Genomic DNA, 21,185 nt, shown 5'->3' on the forward strand with positions numbered 1-21,185 from the left:
TGACTTCACCAGTAGATGGGCTTTTTAAGTGTTTCTAATTTGGGACTGTTATGAAGAATGTAGTTATAAATATGTGCATTCAAGTCTTTAAGTGGGTAAATAATAAAAATATAGATGGGTGGAATTTTTGGGTCATATGGTTAAGTTTGTATTTAACATTAAAAATCTACCAAGCTGTCTTCTAAAATGTCTATACCCTTTACATTCCTATTGCAATGTATGAGAGTTCCAGTTTTTCCACATCCTTGTCAATACTTGGTATTGTCAGATTTTTTTGAGTATAGCCATTTTAATGGCTGTGTAGCAGCACCTTATTGAGATTTTAATTTGCAGTTCCTTGATGCCTAAAAATGTTGAGCACCTTTTAATGTGATTGTTAGCCTTTGTCTATCTTCTTTGGTGAAATATTTTGCCACTTTTTAAATTGAGTTGTTTGTATTTTGCTAATGAGTTGTAAGAGTTGCCTATATTTTTCAGATTAAGTCTTGTCTTTTATAAGACATATTAATTGCAAATATTCTCTTCCAGCTTATGGTTTATCATTTTATTTTTAATGGTGTCTTTTAAAGAGTATTTTTTTATTTTTACTTTTGTGATGTCTAATTTATTATTATTATTTTTATGAAATGTGCTTTGTGAGTCATATCTAAGAAAACTTTTCTTAAATTAAGATCACAAAAGATTTCCTCTGGAAGTTATAGTTTTAGTTTTTTTATTTAGGTTTATAACACATTTTAGTTGATGTTTATGTATGATAACAGGTAAGAGTTTGAATTCATTATTTTGCATATACATGCACAATTGTTCTAGCATCATTTGCTGAAAAGACTATAATTTGAAGAATGAATTGCCTTGGCACCTTTGTTGAAAATCAATTTACCATTATTTAAAGGTTTATTTCTAGGCTTTCTATTCTGTTATATTGATCTATTTGTCTATCCTATGCTAAGCCTACAGTGTTTTTTATTAAATCTTTATATTAAGTGTTTAATCAGGATGGTGTAAGTTATCCTATGTCATTCTTTTAAAAATTAGTTTTGACTCATCTAGGTCTTTTATGTTGAATCTCTAGACAAATTTGGGAGACCATGGAAAGCACTGGTCCTAGCATAAATACATTCGTTCCACAGAAGCCGTCAGTCTAATAGAATGAGAATAGCCTATTTGAATATCAGCTGGGTACTAGGTTGGAAACAAAATCTAGTGTTACAGTGCTAAATCAAGTCAACATATAGAAACATGTCCTCAAAATCTAGAATGCCCAGTGGGGCACATGTGGGAGGCAAGCAATCAGTATGTTTCTCTCACATTGATTTCTCTCTCTCTCTCTCTGTCTCTCTCTCTCTATCTCTGTCCCCTCCCTCTCATTCTTCCACTTTCTGTAAAACAATCAATGAAAAAAAATATCCTCAAGTGAGGATTTAAAAAAAAATGGATATAGGGATTGGCCTCTCTCACCACTATTTTCAGTGGTCAATATGTAGAATTTGTGCTTTTAACCTTAAGATATATACATCTAGAGGTCCTCATTTCCAGAGGTGACACCTTCTGTCAGGTAATAAAAAACTGACAAGTAGTAACATTTATCTATCAACCTTCTATTGGTTGAGGATTGTTCAAGAAGGTGTTAACTTGCATGCACCTGTGGGCTTTGCACTTATTTGGACCTAGCAGCCTCCCCTTGGAATCTCATTCCACAGCTCAAGGTTTCTGATGGCCTTTAAGCAGTGACATTAGCATCTTCATGTCATTGGACCAGCAGACAAAGAAACGAGCTCTTGATTACCTGGAGAAGCTAGGAGTGATACTATGTAGGAGGACAGAAAGGAGAATATCTGAAATCCAAGGTATTAGTTGGAACATTCTTTGGTGCCCATTTGCCAGTAATGATGGCAAATGGGCAATTGCAGTAATTGCCATTCAATAACAACAAAACAATTGAGAGCTTAGACCCCTCGGGGATGATGGTTTATGTTATCCCCCAGATGAGCAGCAAGATTAGCTGAAGTTAGGCTTAGTATGAGGGAGATTTAGAATAGGTGATAAAAACAACAGATGGTGAGTATCAATTAAGGTCTTATGACCAGTATAGCAGGAAAGGGGGGCAGTTGTATCTTGTTTACAGAAACTTCTCCCCTACTAAGCCTCTTCAAGGCCAAAATCTAGAAGACTCAATTAAGAATTGGACTTACTGAAAGGCAGAAACACTGCAAGGGAGACACTGTGTCAGATAACTCTCATTCACTAACATATTTTCTTGGCCTCATTTCTGATTCTGGGCATGGCTACAGCAAATTAGTTCTATGTAGGTCTCAATTCATCTGGAACTGACAGCATCTTGTCTCAAGCATGCACCAAAAACATTTTAAGCCTTTGACACTGCACCATGGGATGCTAGTGGGAGCTTATTCAGGGCAGATGCAAGCTAGCTGGAAATGTAAGAGAATTGCACTCATGACCACTGTGGCAACCCTGCACCAAAGGGTGCTGGAAGATGATCAATGAATGTGTTTTTTTGATCCTTGGGTGTACATTTTTTTGAGACAAAGCAGTGTTTTGGATTTTACTCTTTCCCAGTTTCAGTCTCCATGGTCACTCACACCTGCTCCTTAGGACCAACTGTCAAACTACTCATAGTAAGTTTTTGATGCAGATTCTGCTTTCAATATTAAAAGCTCACCTTCTTCCTATTGCTTTATTCAAAGCAGCTTCCTCTTTCTTCTGATGTCTTGGCTTCAGCCAAAATCTCTGCCCAGAGTATCTCATCGGTTCCTACTAGGCTTATGAAAGTATATTCTCCAAATAAAGATATTTTCTTCCCTAAATAGCATTCAAGTACCTCCTTTTCTTTATTTACAATGGATTTTATTTAGCTTAAAAATGAGTTAAATTTCTATCTAAAATACCCATATATACAAGCACACCTACCCACATATAGTTCAAGACAAAACAAAACAAAGTCACAGAGGTCACAAAAACAATTTTCTTGACTTTATATCTTTCTTTTTCTCAAAATAACAGCTGATGTTTATTGAATACTTACCATATGCCAGGTACTATTCTAGAAAATTACATGCTATATCTCATTTTATTTTCACAAAACTCCAGGTGATAGTACTATTATCCCCAAGTGTACAGAGAAAATGCTGTAGTTATTGGACGTTAGGCAGTTTGCCTAACCCTGGTCTCTCTCTCTCTCCCTCTCTCTGAAGCATGGATATCAGGTTTGCCTTATGTATCACAGTTACTGTTTCTAACTCCTCACCTCTCATTCTTCTCAACTCACTACAATGACTTCTCATTGAATTGGCATTTGCTTGAGTCACAAATATTGTCTTAAGTTGCTAAATCCTAAGGGTACTATTCATCAAAAGTCCGCAGTTTTGATAAAGTTTTATTCCTCATCACCTGAATTTCTCCTGACTGGTGACTCTTATAGTTTGTTCATGTTCTTTTTCAAAGGTTTTTTTTTTGTTGTTTTTGTTTTTTTTTTTCCCAAAGTTAAAATAGTGTAACTGTAAGCTTTAGTTCTCAATTTCCTTTTCACTTTATAATCTCTCTTATGGTGGTTAACATCTTTCTTACCTTGATCTAATCACCATTTATAAGAACCAAAATTTTTCCTGAATTTGCTATAGACAATTTATATAAAATTTAAGTAAGTATGTTCCTTAATGTTATTTTTTCCTCTTTTAACTTAGTCATCTACCTACAGAAAGTAGAAGATTGGAGTCTTCCTTGAAGTGTGTAAAAAAGTTTATTTCAGACTCTTCATGTTCTCAAATATTACCAATTTTGAGGACTAAGGCAGGAAGTCCTCAGAGAAACCTCAGCTCAGTCAGAGACTAATTGCATGAGCTTGAATAAAAGTAAGAGATAGGAATGACTTCAATAGGGTATGACTAAATGTTTCAGACTTCCTTTGCAGGTGATTCTGAATATACAGAGTATTGAAATTGAAGAGACTGAGGAAAAATTTATTCAGGGAGAAGGGGCTTTTGGTTCTATAGCTTCTGATGGCTTGTTGCTATTACCACTTTTACTAAATAGTAATATTATGTATTAAAATGTTTTCTCATCATCTATTTCTACCTAAAAGCTTTGAACTATGGGTATATATGAAGAAATCTGTTCTAACTTGCCTCAGTCCTGGGACTAGCATTAACAGAATATGCAGCAGTGCTTATATGCAGGCTGATTAGGAAGACTGTTTTCATTTTAACTCTTCCTGATTTATTAACCTCATTTAGATTTCTAGTTTTAGGTTCTTTGCTACTGATTAAAACAAACACTGTTGTCCTATGAAGAATAGAAACCATCCCTTGCATTCCATGTGGAAGTCATTTTTTCAAGACCAGGTTTGTTTTTTTGTTTTTGGCACCTGTATCTTATGGACAGTTTTACTTTGCCAACTGCTAATGTAAACATTGAAAATAAAGACCATGAGGGAGTCACAAGAGCTTTTGGAATTGTCAAACGTGTGTCCCTTCCTTTATCATCTTTGTTAAATATGTCTGATACTAATAGCATAGTTTTTTGTGTTTTTTTTTTAATAGTTCTAGCAAAGGAGAAAAACATACCTATAGACTCTTATGAATAGAATCAGATGAAGCCAGTTATTTGGATGGCAGACTTGCCTTCATATGCTACAACTGACCTCTTCTGAGGCACAGCAGATCACACATAAGCACACGGACCCTATGATTAGGTCCCCTGTGGGGCCTGTGTGCTGTGATCCCAATATAGACCTTGTGTTGGTCTATATAGTCTTCATTTTATACCTACTACAAATGACATTATACTTACCTGATTATTAATATGTTTAGTATGAGTATTTTTTTCAAAGAATAAAACTGGGACTCTCATTGATCTAATGGTATGCTAGCACTTGCTAATTTTATTGTTTCTTTATTTACGTATATAAATCTCAGCAATTATCCTTATGACTGAGGTTAAGAGTATCAGAATGAAGTGATCTGAAATTATTTTCAAATTCATAGTTTTTTCTAGCCACTCCTAAAAAGTTTGATTCTTTTTTTTTTTTTTTTTTTTTTAATCCTCACCCAAGGACATTTTTCCAATTTTTGTACAGATAGAGTGGGAGGGAGAGGGGGGGGGGGGGAGAGAGAGAGAGAGAGAAACATCGACGTGAAAGGGACACATCGAGTGGCTGCCACCCGCACGACCAACCAGGGCCGGGGACAAACTGAAGCCGAGGTACATGCCCTTAGCGGGAACCGAACCCGGGTCTCTCCGGACCGCAGGCCAACGCTCTAACCGCTGAGCCAAACCGGCCAGGGCAAAAGTTTGATTCTTAATTGACTTTCTGCACTCTTTCTATACCACATTGCTATTTTCACATGTCATTCTCACGGACCAGCTGCTGGCTTGTAAATCTTTACTTTGCTCATAAAAATAAAAAACAAATAGCTCAGGTGGACAATGTATTTTTTAATGCAGACCAGAAATATCTTTAGGCAAAGATTATTTAATCTGACCCAATTATTTTGTTTTTTTTTTTAAAAAAAGGATTTAAATTATATAATTTTCCTTTTGACTACTGAAACAACACTTTGTGCTTTTAGTTGTGGAAACAACTCACTTTATCACTGTTTGGTAAATATTTTAAAATGCAATGCCCATACACACAGTTTGGTTCTTCAATTACTTTTCCTCCACACTGACAAACCATCTAACGCTACTTAATGGCCTCTCCTAGAGCGCTCCATGATTCAGTCTTCCAGCTGTGACAGATCAAAAGGCACCTATGTATTCTTTGGGGTTTTTATTTGCAAAAATGTCAAAAATTCAATTTGGTTTTGATTTTGATGTACATTAATCTTCACAACCTTTTATGCATCAATTAACTGGTGAAAGTTATGAGGGCATCTCTTCACTGAATGTGTCATGAAGGCCTTTTAGTTCCCTTTTTTTTTTGGTATATATTCTTTGCTGTCTTCACAGTGAGCTACACTTTTAATGGGCCCTTTATTGAGCTTCTCTTTTTTTGGAAGACTGCTATATATGAAAAACAGGTTAGTTGATGTTACCTAAAAGTAGATACTTTCTGTCCAGAGTGATGGGAGTGGTTCTAGGGAGGCAGGGTCACAGCAGGGACCCTCGCAAACGAGCTTAAAGGAATATACAGGGTGGGGCAAAAGTAGGTTTACAGTTGTTTGCATGGAAAATAATACAATAATTAATAAACACAATACTACAGGAATAAACCCTGCTTTGTACTCCCAACTGTGAACCTACTTTTGCCCCACTGAATTTATTCTTATATTATTATTTATTAATTATTATTTTCTGTGCAAACAACTGTGAACCTACTTTTGCCCCACCCTGTGTGTGTATATATATACCTTTTAAAAATATTTATTCTTCATATACTATAGAACTTGAACAACTTTAGAAAGCATTTAGCCCAGCTCTCTCATTTTATAGATGAGAAAAAAAAGGGGGGGGGGGGCAGCATTAAGTTGCATATCTTGTCCAAAACCAGACAGTTCATAACATATTCGAGACAAAAACGCAGCTCCTTTTTTTTTTTTTTTTTTTTTTTTTAATCCTCATCCGAGGACATTTTTCCATTTTTTGTACAGACAGTGTGGGAGGGAGAGAGAGAGAGAGAGAGAGAGGGAAACATCGATGTGAAAGGGACACATCGAGTGGCTGCCACCCGCACGACCAACCAGGGCCGGGGACAAACTGCAACCGAGGTACGTGCCCTTAGCGGGAACCGAACCTGGGTCTCTTTGGACCGCAGGCAGACGCTCTAACCGCTGAGCCAAACCGGCCAGGGCAAAAACGCAGCTCCTTTTAGAGTCTCCAGAATATCACACTGCCCTTGTCACTTTGGAACAGGTTTTGTAGTTAGTAGTTCTTTCTTGCCTAACTTCATAGATGTTAACGGAGCTTCCACATTGATTGCCATAGAGTTGTGAGCTCCTTAGAAACAAGGCTGTTTTACTGCCTCAGATGAATCCGACACACTCAACAAAGCGTCTGCCTGTAGCCTAACTAGCAAGAAGGAGATCATTCCGAAGGGTGAGCGAAACGCTGCCCCTGCCCCACCGAGAGGAATGGGCGCCCTTCTAACTCTATACCACTCCTTTGGCCTAAAACCTTTCGCATAGTAGAGTGGTGTTATTTGGCTTTCCTCCCTCAAACTTACCAGTAGGATGTAAATCACTTCTGAACACTTCTTGCTTCTTCCCATTCTTTCACTTTTGAAGCCAACTTTCCACTTAATCTATTATTCCTGGACCCTAGACATGGTAATTAACCTCAGAGATGGAACTTAGTCAAATATGCACTCTGCAAACAGCGTTACATTAGGAAAATTTTAATTGTGTTCAGCAACATTTCTTAATTTAATCTGAAAGGTTATGGTATCTTCCATATTAATCAATAACCATTTAATTTCTGGATGAAGGTTGAAATGATTTCCTCTGACTTACTAAGCTTGGCATAGGCTATTCTGTGGACCATTCATTCACCTTGCAAAAGTGTTTGCTTGAATTCCTCTGTGTTCTGAGAGAGTAGGGCAGCATTTAAGAACTGGGTCATTTTATTAAATAATAACTTGTAAGACAAACTCAACAACAGTTTCTCTCTTTGAGGAGTACTAAGTCTAAAATAGAGAAGTAGTCTGGCTGGTGTGGCTCAGTGGTTGAGCATCAACCCGTGTACTAAGAGGTCGCTGGTTTGGTTTCCAGTCAGGGCACATGCCCAGGTTGTGGGCCAATCCCCAGTGGGGGTCATACTGGAGGCGGCCAATCGATGTTCTCTCTCATCGATGTTTCTATCTCTCTCTCCCTTCCTCTCTCTCTAAAATCAATAAAGAAAAAAGTATTAAAACAATGAAATAGAGGAGTAATAGGTCTTTATTATATACAATACTTGGAAGGAGAGGCTCTAGAGCTATGGGAATAATCATCTCTCTCCCTATTTATTGAAGAGCCAATAAGTGATCTTACAATGTTGTTGTAAGATGATAGATTATTGTTGTACGATTTCAATGTCCAAATGTTGTTTTTTTTTCCTATTTAGAACATAACTTTTTAAATAAAGAAGACATGTTTACATTATTTAGCATTTCTGTTCACAGACACTTTTAATGATGACCATTATGTTAATAAATTACAGCGATGCTTTGGGCAAGTTTTTATAGTCCTGATAACTTTCTCTCATCTTACCAGTCTGTCATAACATCTTTCTAAGTCTATAGAATTTGTTCTCATTAGCGGCAGAAAGAGAGAGAAATGTCAAGGTCTAATCACCAATGACTTTGAGATATAAAAGCCTGAAAGTTCTACAGTCATGAAGTTAGGACTATTAAAATCTTTCTTAAAAAAAAAAAAAATAGTAAACCTTTTACTGTGCTACCTAAGTGAGAAAAAAATTTAGTTAGGATGAGAGAAATAATTAACGTAAATACTTCAAGAGAACTATAAATAGCTTTCCTGGTTTTATTTCTTATTTTATAATTGTGATATATAACAGAGAATTACTGTAGGGAAACAGAAAGTAGTGACTATAATTTATTTTTCTGCTTTAAATTGGACTTATAACAACAGTGGAATACTGTGATACAATGCTAACTCTCTTGTTTTTAGTTGTTGCTATGTATTTCCGTTATTGAATTTGCAGGGTGATGTTGATTAATTAAATTCTGTGGGTTTCAGGTGTACAGTTCTATAGTACACCATATGTATATTGTAGTGTGTGTTCACCATCAAGTCAAGTCTCCTTCCATCACTATTTATAGCCCCTTTACCCTCTTCTACTTTCTCCCACCTCCATGTCCTCTAGTAATTGCTGTACTATTGTCTACGAGGTTTGTCGTTTTGCCTAACTTCTTCACCTTTTTCACCCCTCCCACTCTGACAGTTGTCCGTCTGTTCTCTGTATCTATGAGTCTATTTCTATTTTGTTTGTTAGTTTATTTTGTTAATTAGAGTCCACATAAAATGTTTCTTCTCTCCATATTTGGGAAGCACATGGCACAATAGCTTATACTATTCTTCTGCTGAAACACACACAAAGGAGAAAACTGGTGAATCCTCTAATCATTGCATCTGAAAGCAAAAAAGAACTTTGGACATCCAGTTTTATAGATGAAGATGCCAAGTCTGAGTTAGATTAAGTGACATGCCAAAGATCACGTAATTAATCAGTGGCAAATTTGACACTAGAACCTTACTACGTCAGAACTCTTTCCACTAAAACCTTACATGTATTGAATATTTAGAGCATTTATTTTAAGAAAAATAAAATGGCTTAAAGTCTCATGAAGACATGCCAAGAGTTCCATTATACTTAAGCTTTTAAAAGTTGCTCTTCTTCTGGCCTCTGCTCCTTGGCCAGCGTCGCGTCTCCCTGTAAGATCTCATACACGTACCAGTGACGGCACCGAGGCTTTGCCTGGACTTCCCGTCATGTGTGCAGACATTGCAATGCACCTGTCTTACAAAAGAAGGACCAAAATGCTCTCAGCTGTGCATTCATTTGCACTTTAAACGTACTGTCAGCCACTAATGTCGTGCTAATTCCTCTTCAAGAACCCTGAAACCTGTGCCTTGCTTTCTATGTGGTCTTTTCATCTTTCTCCTGGATCACTGAAAAGCCCCCACTCCCCACCCCTTGGGCATTCTCCTTACATGCTTATCTTCCCAGGTGTACTTTCCATTCTTCCCAAAGTGGGTTCTTCCTAAAAACAAATCAGATTACAATAATTTCTGTACTTATAAAGCCGACACGGCTGCAGTGCTCTCTCCTCTGGCTCACTGACACGCTCGTGTAGAACTGCTCCCTGCCAGGCCCACGTTGTGGTTGGGTAGCCCAGCTTCCCAACGGCCTCTGCATAAGCCATAAACTTTCAGAACCCTGGGCTTGGCATATGACTTCCTTCTCTTGGAATACTTTCCTTCCATTCATTGCTTTCAATACTCTTATCCTAGCTCAAAACTCAGCTAAAAAATTACTTCCCTATATCGCATTTCCCGAGCTCTTTGCCAGTCGAGCTTCCATCTCAGTCTATTCACATATTTCTTATGACATGTATGGAATTACGTATTGCAGTTCAATGCCTCTCTCACACTATTCTACTCACAACTTCTTAGGCCCTCGTGAACAAAAGGCAACAGAGGCAAGTGGATCTGGGTTTGATCTCTACTCACCAGTCACTAACAATGAGACCTTGACACAATCCTCAGTTTAATTTGCTGAAGGTTGATAATAAGAGCCACAGGTGGGTCTGATGTGAAAAGCAGCAATTATGTATGCAAAGTGTCTCACACTGCCCCAGGACCAGTCATCAGTCGGTAAATACGCACTCCTGTATTACTGACCTTCAACGAAGTGCAAGGACATTTGTTGAAATGATAGTAATATATGTACTTACATGTTTACAAACTTAGCTATGGAAAAAATATATATTTTTGTGGTTTTTTAATTAAATGTATTGGGGTGACATTGGTTAATAAGTTTATATAGGTTTCAAGAGTACATTTCTATGATACGTCATCTGTGTATTGCATTGTGTGTCCACCAGCCAACGTCAAATAATCTTCCATCACCATATATTTGACCATCTTTACCCTTTACTACACCCCCCCCTTCCCTTCCTTCTGGTAACCACCATACTGTTGTCTGTGGCTATGTGTTTTTATTTATTTGTTTTTCTTGTTTGTTCATTTGTTATTTTCAGTTTTATATCCCACACATAACTGAAATCATATGATTCTTAATTTTTTTGGTCCAACTTATTTCACTTAGCATAATATTCTCAAGGTCTATCTATGTTGTCACAAATGGCAGTATTTCATCTTTCTTATGGCTGAGTAGTGTTCCATTATATATATGTACCACATCTTCTTTACCCAATCATCTATGGAAGGACACTTTGATTGTCTCCATGTCTTGACCACTGTGAATAATGCTGCAATGAACATTGGGGTGCATGTATCTTTGCAAATAAATGTTTTCAAATTTTTGAGGTAGATACCCAGAAGAGGAGTTCTTGAGTCATATGGTAACTCTGTGTTTAATTTTTTGAGGAACCTCCACACTATTTTCCACAGTGGCTGTATCAGTGAGTGAGAGTTCCTTTTTCTCCACAACTTATCCAAAATGTGTTATTACTTGTCTTGTTGAAAATAGCTATTCTTCACAGGTGTGAGGTGGTATCTCATTAAGAGCCCAGAAATAAGCCCACACATAAATGGGAAAATACTTTTTTGATAAAGGAGACAAAAACATACAATGGAGAAAAGAAACATCTTCAATAAAGGTGCTGGGATAGTTGGAAAGCCACATGAAAAAGAATGAAACTAGACTACAGTTTATCCCCATATTAAAAATTAATTCAAAATAGATCAAAGACCTAAATATAAGCTCTCAAACAATAAATTACATAGACGAAAACATAGGTACTAAACTTATGGACCTCGGTTTTAGAGAAGATTTTATGAATTTGACCCCAAAGGCAAGGGAAGTAAAGGCAAACATGAATGAATGGGTCTATATCAAACTGAAAAGCTCTGCACAGCAAAGAAACTGCCAACAACACAAAAAGGCAACCAGCCCTGGGCAGGTGGCTCAGTTGGTTGGAGTGTCATCCCATACCCCAAAAGGTTGCATGTTTGATTCCCAATCAGGGCCCATACCTAGGTTTCAGATTTGACTCCCAGTTAGGATGCATATAGAAGGCAACCAATTGATGTCTCTCTCTATCTCTCTCTCTTCCTCTAAAATTAATAAACATATCTTCAGGCGAGGACTAAAATAAAACAACCAATCAAATGGAAAAAGATATTTTCAAACAACAGCTTAAACAAGGGGTTAATATCCAAAATATATAAAGAACTCATCCAACTCAACACCAAACTAACAAACAATGCAATTAAAAATGGGCAGAGGACCTGAACCAACAGTTCTCCCAAGAAGATATACAAGTGGTCAACAGATGTAGGGAAAGATGCTCAACTTCACTAGCTATTAGGGAAATGCAAATTAAAAAAATACATATATCTTACTTTGTTTCTCTATACCTGGCTCAGCTCTCAAGTTCTAGTTTCAGCTGATGGTGACTGTTTGCCAATCGGAGATCACTCAGTCTCATTCTTTATGAGAAACAGTATTTTGGAAACTGCACAGTCAGTTTAGGATTCCTTCCCTTCTGCCTTCCTTCCCCTTAAGGCAGAGTAGGAGGCTTCATGTGCTCTCCAGGCATCTGAGGGACGTTGGATCTGCAGTCTGCCTTCAGCTGAGGTACATCACTTCTCACCGGGTCTTGGGCAGTAGTCTGGGGCTGTTATATTCACCACTGATGTCACTGATGATAGAAGTACCAATGGGAATACGGAGTGTCCTTAAAGGGATCTCAGAACAAAAAGAATCATGGTTTGACTTGTCAGGTTGCATTTCCTAGAGAAGATTGCAAACTAAGTCCCATTTCCACACGATGCCTGAGGCTTGAAGTCTGAAGTCCAGGTGTCCGTAGGACTGGTTCTTTCTGAGGGAAGGATCTGTTCCAGGCCTCTCTCCTTGGCTTGTAATGGCCATTTTCTCTTTGTGGCCCTTCATATGGGTTTCCCTCTGTGTGCCTGTCTCTGTGTCCAAAGGTCCCCCTTTCATAAGGACAACAGTCATATTGGATTAGTGCCCACCCTAATGACCTCATGTGAACTTGATTACCTTTGTAAAGACCCTCTCTACAAGAAAGGTCACGTTGTGAGGTACTGCAGGTTAAGGTTCCAGCATATTTGGGGGTGGGGCACAAAGGAACCCATAGCATTTGGTTATTCTACACACTCTTTGTATAGACTGCTCACCCTCTCAGGCATTCTCATGCTCTGAAGGTGACCCCTGAGGTCTGCAGGCTTTGTGAGGTTTCACTGAAGCACCATCCCTATGTATGTCTTCCCTGGCCGTTGCGGAGCTATTACTCTGGAATGATGAGGGCACTGGCTGGGGCTTACTGAGGAAGTTTGCAGTCTCCATGGTTTGGTGCTGTCTGCCCTGGAGCTTTACCAAAATACCCAGATTTCTGGAGGTGTTTCTGATACCACACCAACTCCCCTGCGTTAGCAGAGGTGAAATTCTGTACCTTCCTTAAGGGCCCATAATCATCTCTACATCAGTCATATCCCCCCCCTAATTTTCCCTTTCTTTTCTGCTGGCCAAACATATATCCCTATTTGAGCAGAAAAATTACCTTTATTGAGTCTGCTTCTTATTGAGTCTGCTTCTCTATAACAGAGTTTAAGTAGAGCTACTCAAACTTTATAATGAACAAGAAAACTTAAGCTGTTTATTAAAATTCCTATTCCTGTCCTTGTCCTTGTCCTGGTAGACTCAGGGTGGGGATCCATAACCTACAATTTTATAACACATTCTAGGTGCTTCTGACACACACGGTCTGCAATCCAAGCTTTGAGAAACATCGGTTCTAGTTACAAACTCATGCTCTGAATTTTCCATTGTCTCTTAATATATCAAACGAGTGTTTGAAATATGACAGTAAAAACAGGAACATTTTCTTTCTTAAGTGCTTGTCTCTTGAAAATAAAAGCAATGCCTCTCAAGGTCATTACCTCTGCTACAGGTTTACAGAATCGATCTAAAATTTAAAAATCCAGTAAATTGACCTTTTGTTCTTCTGTGGCGTCTCTTCTCTCAGTCATCGGGTGTGGTAAGCTCATCCGTCTGCTTGGATGGTGAGGGAGAAGGTAGGGAGAAGAAGTGTTTAAGAAACACGGAGTTTGTTATTAAATGTTATCATGCCACATGTGTGCCCATGTGTGCATGTTCTGTGTGGGGTGGGGAAGAAGAGAGAGAGAGAGAGAGAGAGAGAAAGTGGAATTTAGGAATGAACATAAGGTGCTGAGTAGAAAATGAAAATGAATAGAATGTGGAGCCAGTCATAACCTATTTGGAATCCTGGCTACGCTATTTTTCATTTGGGTCAAGGGAGAAAATTATTTGATTTATCTTCGTTTCGGTTTCCTCCCACTTAACTGTAAGATTCTTTCAGAATCCAACTGCATTTTATTTTAATTAATATTCCTTTAATCTGGCACTTTGTAGAGAAACTGTCATTACTTGTTGAATAAATAAATGCATGATGTCATTTCTTCCTATAAAAGGCAATAGGAGGGGTTCTTTTACTCATAATTCAGTTCTGTTCAGTACAAATTATGGTATTTAAGGAATGAGCTCCAGTTTGGGCTTGTCTTTTCAGGATGGCCGGTCTTTAGGAATACGTTGACTCCCTGGGTACTCCAGTAAACATTGGTATTTTGCTTCTCTGAATTTCAGTGGAACTTATTTCTTGCACCCATGATTTAATCTGTGGTATATGTTATCCTATCAATTTAGGTCACATTTAGTGGATATATCTTTCTTCTCTACCAAGTGCTCAGCTCCTTCTTGGCAGAGACCACACCGTATGCCTGCTTTTCACGTTCCCAACAAAAGGCCCTTTCCTTAGTAGGCGCTAAGTTGTTCTTGTACTTGATGAGAGTGATGACAGTCGATTTAAACGAGTGCTCATAGTTCCTTAAGACATTCTGCTGATATAATTCTCTCAGATGAAGAAATCCAGACTCACACGTTCAATGGCTGGAAATAGGCCCACAGGTAGAGAGAGGCGATTCCGCAGGTCCTCAGATTCTGATGCCGGGCTGTTCCCACTGCACCACCACCATACACAAGGTCTGCTTTGTGTTAAACTGTTAGGCTGCTTGATCTGTGGTTGGTAGGTCTGACACAATTATTTTTTCTGATTGGATTGGGGTATCCTTGAATAGGTCACCGAGGGATGTTGTATAATTAACCTTCCCTTATAGTTTTTTTAAACTTTTATTTTTCTTTATTGATTTTAGAAAGAGAGGATGGGGGAGAGAGAGAGAGAAATCGATGAGAGAGAACATCAGTTGGCTGCCTCCTGTATGCCCCCAACCAGGGATCAGGCCCACAACCTGGGCATGTGCCCTGACCGGGAATTGAACCAGCGACCTCCTGATGCATGGGTCGATGCTCAACCACTGAGCTATACTGGCCAGGCAGCCCTTGCAGTTTTCTGAAAGGAAGACTGCTATCTACGTTAGGCATTGCTCTGCCAGAAGTAGAGAAGTTAATACATGTTTCTCACTATTCCTTTTGGTTCTCTACTCTTCTAATGTGAAACTATGTTTTAAATTTCTTAAAACTCTGAATTCTATCTTTCCCTGGGCACTTTGTAAACAAATGCATGTGCTAAGGCAAAATTGGCCTTGATGGGTCAACGTTGGGAGGTGAGGAAGGCAGAAAGCAAGTGACCGGCCAGAAGAGCTCGGTATGGATACGTGTGGCACTACTAATACAACGAAAAGGAATAAAGATATACAGTATTCACCTTCATGCTTGGACACAGGATTTTGAGACCACTGGCATATTCCAGATTTTAAACCCCGATGACTAGGAGTTTCTGGAGATCTCTGAGACTTGGTAAAAGTGTGTTTTTTTGCCTGTGCCGATCTCCAGTCCAAGTCGTGTTTTCTCCACCTTGAACTTTAACTTCATTTTAAATGATCAGCCCTCTTTTCAACTGCTTTTAGTCATTTGTTGTTATGCAGATTATAACGCCCAGTGGTCAGAAAAAGTGAGATCCACTAAACATTTATTATTTTATGCAACAATTTGAGGAGTTTTGAGAAACAAAGCATGTGGAACCTCAGTAACAGAGAAAGAACACAGGACTAACAGAACCGAAGGACAAATCGTTTATTTCAGTACATCTTGTATAGCGGCACATTACCGGAGGCTATAGGTATTAAAGATCAGATCAGCATCCGAGTGCTAACTGATATTCATTTGCCATCTTCACCAAAATAATAAGATTGCATAGGAATATTTTTTTTATTTTGAATGTCAGAGATAATTTGAATAATGTGATTTTTTTTTTTTTGACCCACAATCTAAGTCAAAGCCTTATCCTGCAGATAATAGAGATGAGATGAATTAGAGGACTATAGCCAGATACAGAGAGAAAGCAGAACCTTTTAAATACTAATAGATAAAACAGGCAGTTCAGAGCAGATAAATGCAGAATAATGATGCTTTTGATGGGGCTTTATCACAGAAGGCCATGTTCTTCACAAATTATAAACCATAAAAGAAGGAATTTTAGTCAAAAGACAAGTCTGTTTGTATCATCAATGAATGATGAGGACTAGAAAGACAAAACCCAAATAGGAATGCATAGAGTGATAACTGCTTGATAGCTCTATCAGCCAAGTCTCCACACTTTTAAAACGTACAGAACAAAAGATTACTCAGAATGAAAATCCTAAGGCTGCCCAAAATGCCACAAGTACGTTCGCTTTGAAAACAATGAGAGAGGTTTTATGGAAGATAAAATAGTGGTCCGTCTGGTATCTACTGAAGTCAATTTCAAATGCAGATGTTTTCAGTATGTTCTTATCTCCAAGGGCAGTTGAAGTATATTTGAAGTGTTATTCTTTAATGTGGATTGGTGTTCATTTTTCTATTAAAGATCTACCTCAATTTACACACAGATGTGCTCCTGAATGTTTTGTCAGTAATTATCACATAAAGAAGTTTGCTGGTGATTTTTTTTTGGGGGGGGGGGTTAAAATACATAAAATGAATTTGAAGCTCTGATAGATATATTTTCTAAAATTTAATACTTAATTTCCTGGTAAATTTTTTTTTTTTTTTTTTTTTTTGCAAAAAATAAAAATAAATTTGAGCTTCTGCTAGATATTTTTAATTAATGAACCTTGATCTGAATCTTTGCCAGATAAGTCACCACTCCTACAGATACACTTTAAGAACCAATATTATTCAGAGAAAGATTTAAAAAATAGAAATGCAGGATGTTTTAGTGGAGTGGGCCATGGTTGGAGAACCAAGAGCCCCAAGTCCAGATTTAACAGAGTGGTTGTTTAATCCTGGGCATGTTCTAGCTCTTTTGCCTCAGCATCCCCAAACTTAAGATAAGGAGGCTCAAAGAGCTGAACACAAAATTGATTTTGAAATTTATTAGCCTGCATTTTATTGCTGGCACATTCATAGGGCTTTTTTTCTTTGTCAGTACTTAATCTGACATTTCAAATGTATTCTAACTTGTCTACTAACATCAAAAGCAGTTGTCTTTCAAAGGTGCTAGGTGTGGGGGAGAGATGTATTTAAACCACCCAGAGGGCTTGTCCAGCCCCCTCACCTTTTCTGATCTGTCTCTAGAGCTCAGAAGCACCATTGCTAGGGGACATGAGTTGTTGATGAGCCTCTTTATGGTCCCACTGGTGTGCTGGGGTGGAAAGAGATTGAGGACATTGGTCTAAGACCTTCCTCGGGAGTGTTCTCTGAGGACCGAAGTGCTTGTCAGGCATATGTGTGAAGGGAAGCATCCCTTCAGGGAGATATTGTCTTCTCAGCTTCACTTTTACCTCCCACGATGCCTGCCACAAGTCTGAGGACCAACTACCAACAGCTTTCTTTTTTTAATGGTCTGATTTTAAATTCTGTGTTACCGACATTGATCCTTTCTTTTTCACTCCACATTTTATGTCCTCTCAGTTTCTAAGCTGCCTTAAAGATTGCATATGTCATAATTCTTTTGTTGAAAGCCACTGAAATGGACTCTGGCTAACTTTAACAAAAGATTTATGGGACAGATATAGTGAGCTCAGAGAATGTATAGGAGCCAGAAGACCTGGGCTTAAGAATAAATGGGAACCAAGGCAGTGCTAGAAACAATGGAACAGGAACCACAGTGATGATGGACTTGAGCAAGGGGACTCTGATCTGCAGGCTGGCTCTCAGAGAGAAGAGAAAGCCAAACATTTTCTCTCTCTCTATCATGTCTCTCTCGTTAGATTCCAGGCAGTGAACACTCTTTTGGCCTAACTTGGCTCCTATACCCACCTTTCGGGCAGGGGAGAGAAGTTCTCCCAATATTCATTAGGAAAAAGATTATTCCAATAAAGGATCCTGGGGTTCTGTCAAAAAAGGTTTGGGGGGGGGTTCCTGGGTAGATACTCAAGGAACAAATATTCATGTATAGTCATATAATCCTCTTTCTCCTAGTTGCGGCAAAGCTGTTTCTAAGAAGAGGCTGTTCCACATCTTCTGTTGACAAACTGAGTTCATTTATGTAGTCACTACCTCTCTTCTTAAGCCATATTTTATTAAAAATTTTGTTTTCTTTATTGATTTTAGAGAGAGAGGAAGGGAGAGGGAGAGAGAGATGGGAACATCGATGAGAGAGAACATCGATGAGCCGCCTCCTGCGTGCCCCCACTGGGTATTTGGCCCACAACCTGCACCGGGAATCGAACCAGCGACCTCTTGTTGCATGGGTCGATGTTCAACCACTGAGCCACACCGACCGGGGTCACCACCTCTCTTAATGCATAAACTAGCTTCGTTTATGATCCCAACTTCATCCTGATCGTTGTTTTTCTTAGAAAAGTACAGCGTACTCTCATGAGAAAACCACCAGGTAACTGTTTAAAATCTGCTTCTCCCTTTGTGGTCACACGAGATTTAAGATTTTCAAAAGTTAAACAGGGCAAACTTCCTTTAAAAATAGTAATTATTTGATGAAACAGCACTTCTGATAACCTCTAAGGATACTGCTTCATAAACTAACACATAAGGTAGTCTCAAATTGTAAGTATCATAGTGGAACATGTCAGGTCCGTACCTCTGAATGGGATTGCTGTGTGATATTTACAGATGGGCTCATACATTACCCCACGTCTAACACTTTCACACACTGACGGTGTTTTTAACCTGTTTTCTGATCCCTCTTTGATAGAATTAGTCTGGCACTTTTTTCCTACCACCTCTGTTCATCAACTGAACTCTGTTGGTATTTTTTTCCTCCCACTACTGCAAACAATCTCCAATGAATGTAGTGACTTTTCAAAGGGCTTCTGTGTTTCTTATGACATTATTACTTTCTTCGACCATCTGGTCCTTTGCCTTGCCTTCTAGATACCCTGTTTTGCAAAGACCCATGCAGCCTGTACTTAGCACAAATCCAGTCATATAGAGAATCCTACACAGGTGAAATCTGACCACCAATGAGTTTCCTTCAGAATTCTGGAGGGCCTTAAGATTGGAATTTGCTAACTGTTGACAGGAGCTGGATGAAAATGGGAAGTTCTATGAGTTACACCCAGTCCTGGCTTCTTTAAGAATTAATTATCTGCTGGTGGCGTTTTCGGTCTTTTGGTTCATCTCTTGACCATTTCCAATAATCGGATACTCCTGTAGGGATGGAAAGAGAAGGTGAGGTGAAATTCAAGGGGGTTCATTTTGTGTTTCAGCTGCAGCTCTGATTAGAGGGAAAAGATAGTCTGTTGAAGAGAGAAGATGAAAAGTAGAAATTATTGGCTAAATTTAAACTAGGGGATTCGTTTTGGAAGTCATTGATTTATGCAACCCAGGCTCCCATTTGCATAGATAATTGAGTTAGCTTTATAAGAGTTTAGAGTTTCCTCACTCATAGATATTTTATTCATGGGTTATTGCCCTTAAAAATACTTAACCATAAAGGAAGTCCTCTAAAAGAAATTCAGCCTCTGAAATGAGGCTTACAATGATTGCACTGAAGATCTGAGAGGCACAACTTGGATCCTTCAGTTTAATGATGATGTCGTTGCCTTGGTCACAATCTCTCTTTTGTTCATTTAAATGACATAGGAACATAAACACTATTTGCTATAGCGGTTTGCACATTAATAAGCAAGCATAAAATCAAATTACAAGGCTGTACTCTTCCTCGAGCTGTTAGCTTGCTCTAATGGTTTTCCAGGATAGTGTGAGATGCTCTGATACCTATATAATCTCAAGAATAGGAGTTTAATGAATGTAGTATTCATATAACTTTGGAAGCCTTGACATCAGTGAAATTCATTTCTGTGATTCCTTAGAGTGAGAAATTAGCATTTATGCAAAGACAATAATTTCCTAACATTTTACCTCATATCTTATGGAAAATCTCAGGAGATCCTAAGACTCTGTTATTTTTTTTTTTTTTTAAGAGAGACAGTTCAAACAGAAAAATGTAAAGAGATAAAAGAACAAAATAAAAAACACTTCCAATGAACCACAGGACTGCACTGTCTGATGGATGAGGAGAAGTTTCAACCCTCTAGCTGCTTTCTGTCCCCCACCCCATCACGGCCCTGCTTGTCAAACAAAGAATGCACCTGTGGAGGTGGGAGCCCCGCTGGGAGTTCCCACAAACCCCTATGATCCAAATGATGTAACACTGTGAGCAGAGACTACACTGGCAGAACATTATCATAACAGCCAGACCTCCTGAGCTTTTCCTGATTACCTGGATCTTACCTCCCAAAGGGAAAATGACTTCAAAGACTGAACCTTCACCTGAGTTTTTCAAAGATTTAGTAACTTGACGCTACAAACTCTCCCAACTTGTTTTCAACATGCACAGTGACACCAGGGTAGGAGCTGAGTCCCCTCAAGAGCCCAGGGGGACTTGGAAGCAGCACCCTCAAGGCTCGCTGGTCTTTCACACACCCTGCACCCGCACGTCTGTCATCTCAGATACCAGGAAGGGAAGGCTACGTTCCATTTTTCCTCCCCCTGGTTGCTTTCGTTTTAACATTTTACACACAGAGTCTTATTTTACAAAGTCCGTTTTGAAAGTCGAACAGATTAAAAAGAGTTTCCAAACAGTGCTAGCCCAAATCCAGTGGAAACTTTTAATTAGTCTGATGTTATTTTTAGACTCTCTCTAAGCTCCATAATTGAGCCCTTTGCAGTTGTACAAACAAATAGAAACCTTGTAAGATCTTGAAATTCATGATAGTTTACTAATGAAGTCAGCTTGGAAAACTCTTCATTGAATATTGTAATTTGATTGCCATCTTATTCTGATTGGACCCTCGTTTTGCATTTAAATGAGTATATATTATTTGAAATGCAAAACAGCATGTTATCTGAGGTATTTTGCAAGAACAGACAAGATTTAAAACATCTAAAGTTCCATTTTATAAAAACATTACAAAATGGAAGTGTGGTGCTGACTTTTAAAATTTATTGGTAACAGCTTACAATAATTGGACATTAATTAATCCTAAATTACAAGACATTTCTGTGGGAATGCATATTACATCCTTTCTATCATACTTAGCAGA

The sequence above is a fragment of the Molossus molossus genome, unplaced genomic scaffold (genome assembly GCF_014108415.1).
Source record: "Molossus molossus isolate mMolMol1 unplaced genomic scaffold, mMolMol1.p scaffold_m16_p_1, whole genome shotgun sequence".
NCBI lineage: Eukaryota > Metazoa > Chordata > Mammalia > Chiroptera > Molossidae > Molossus > Molossus molossus.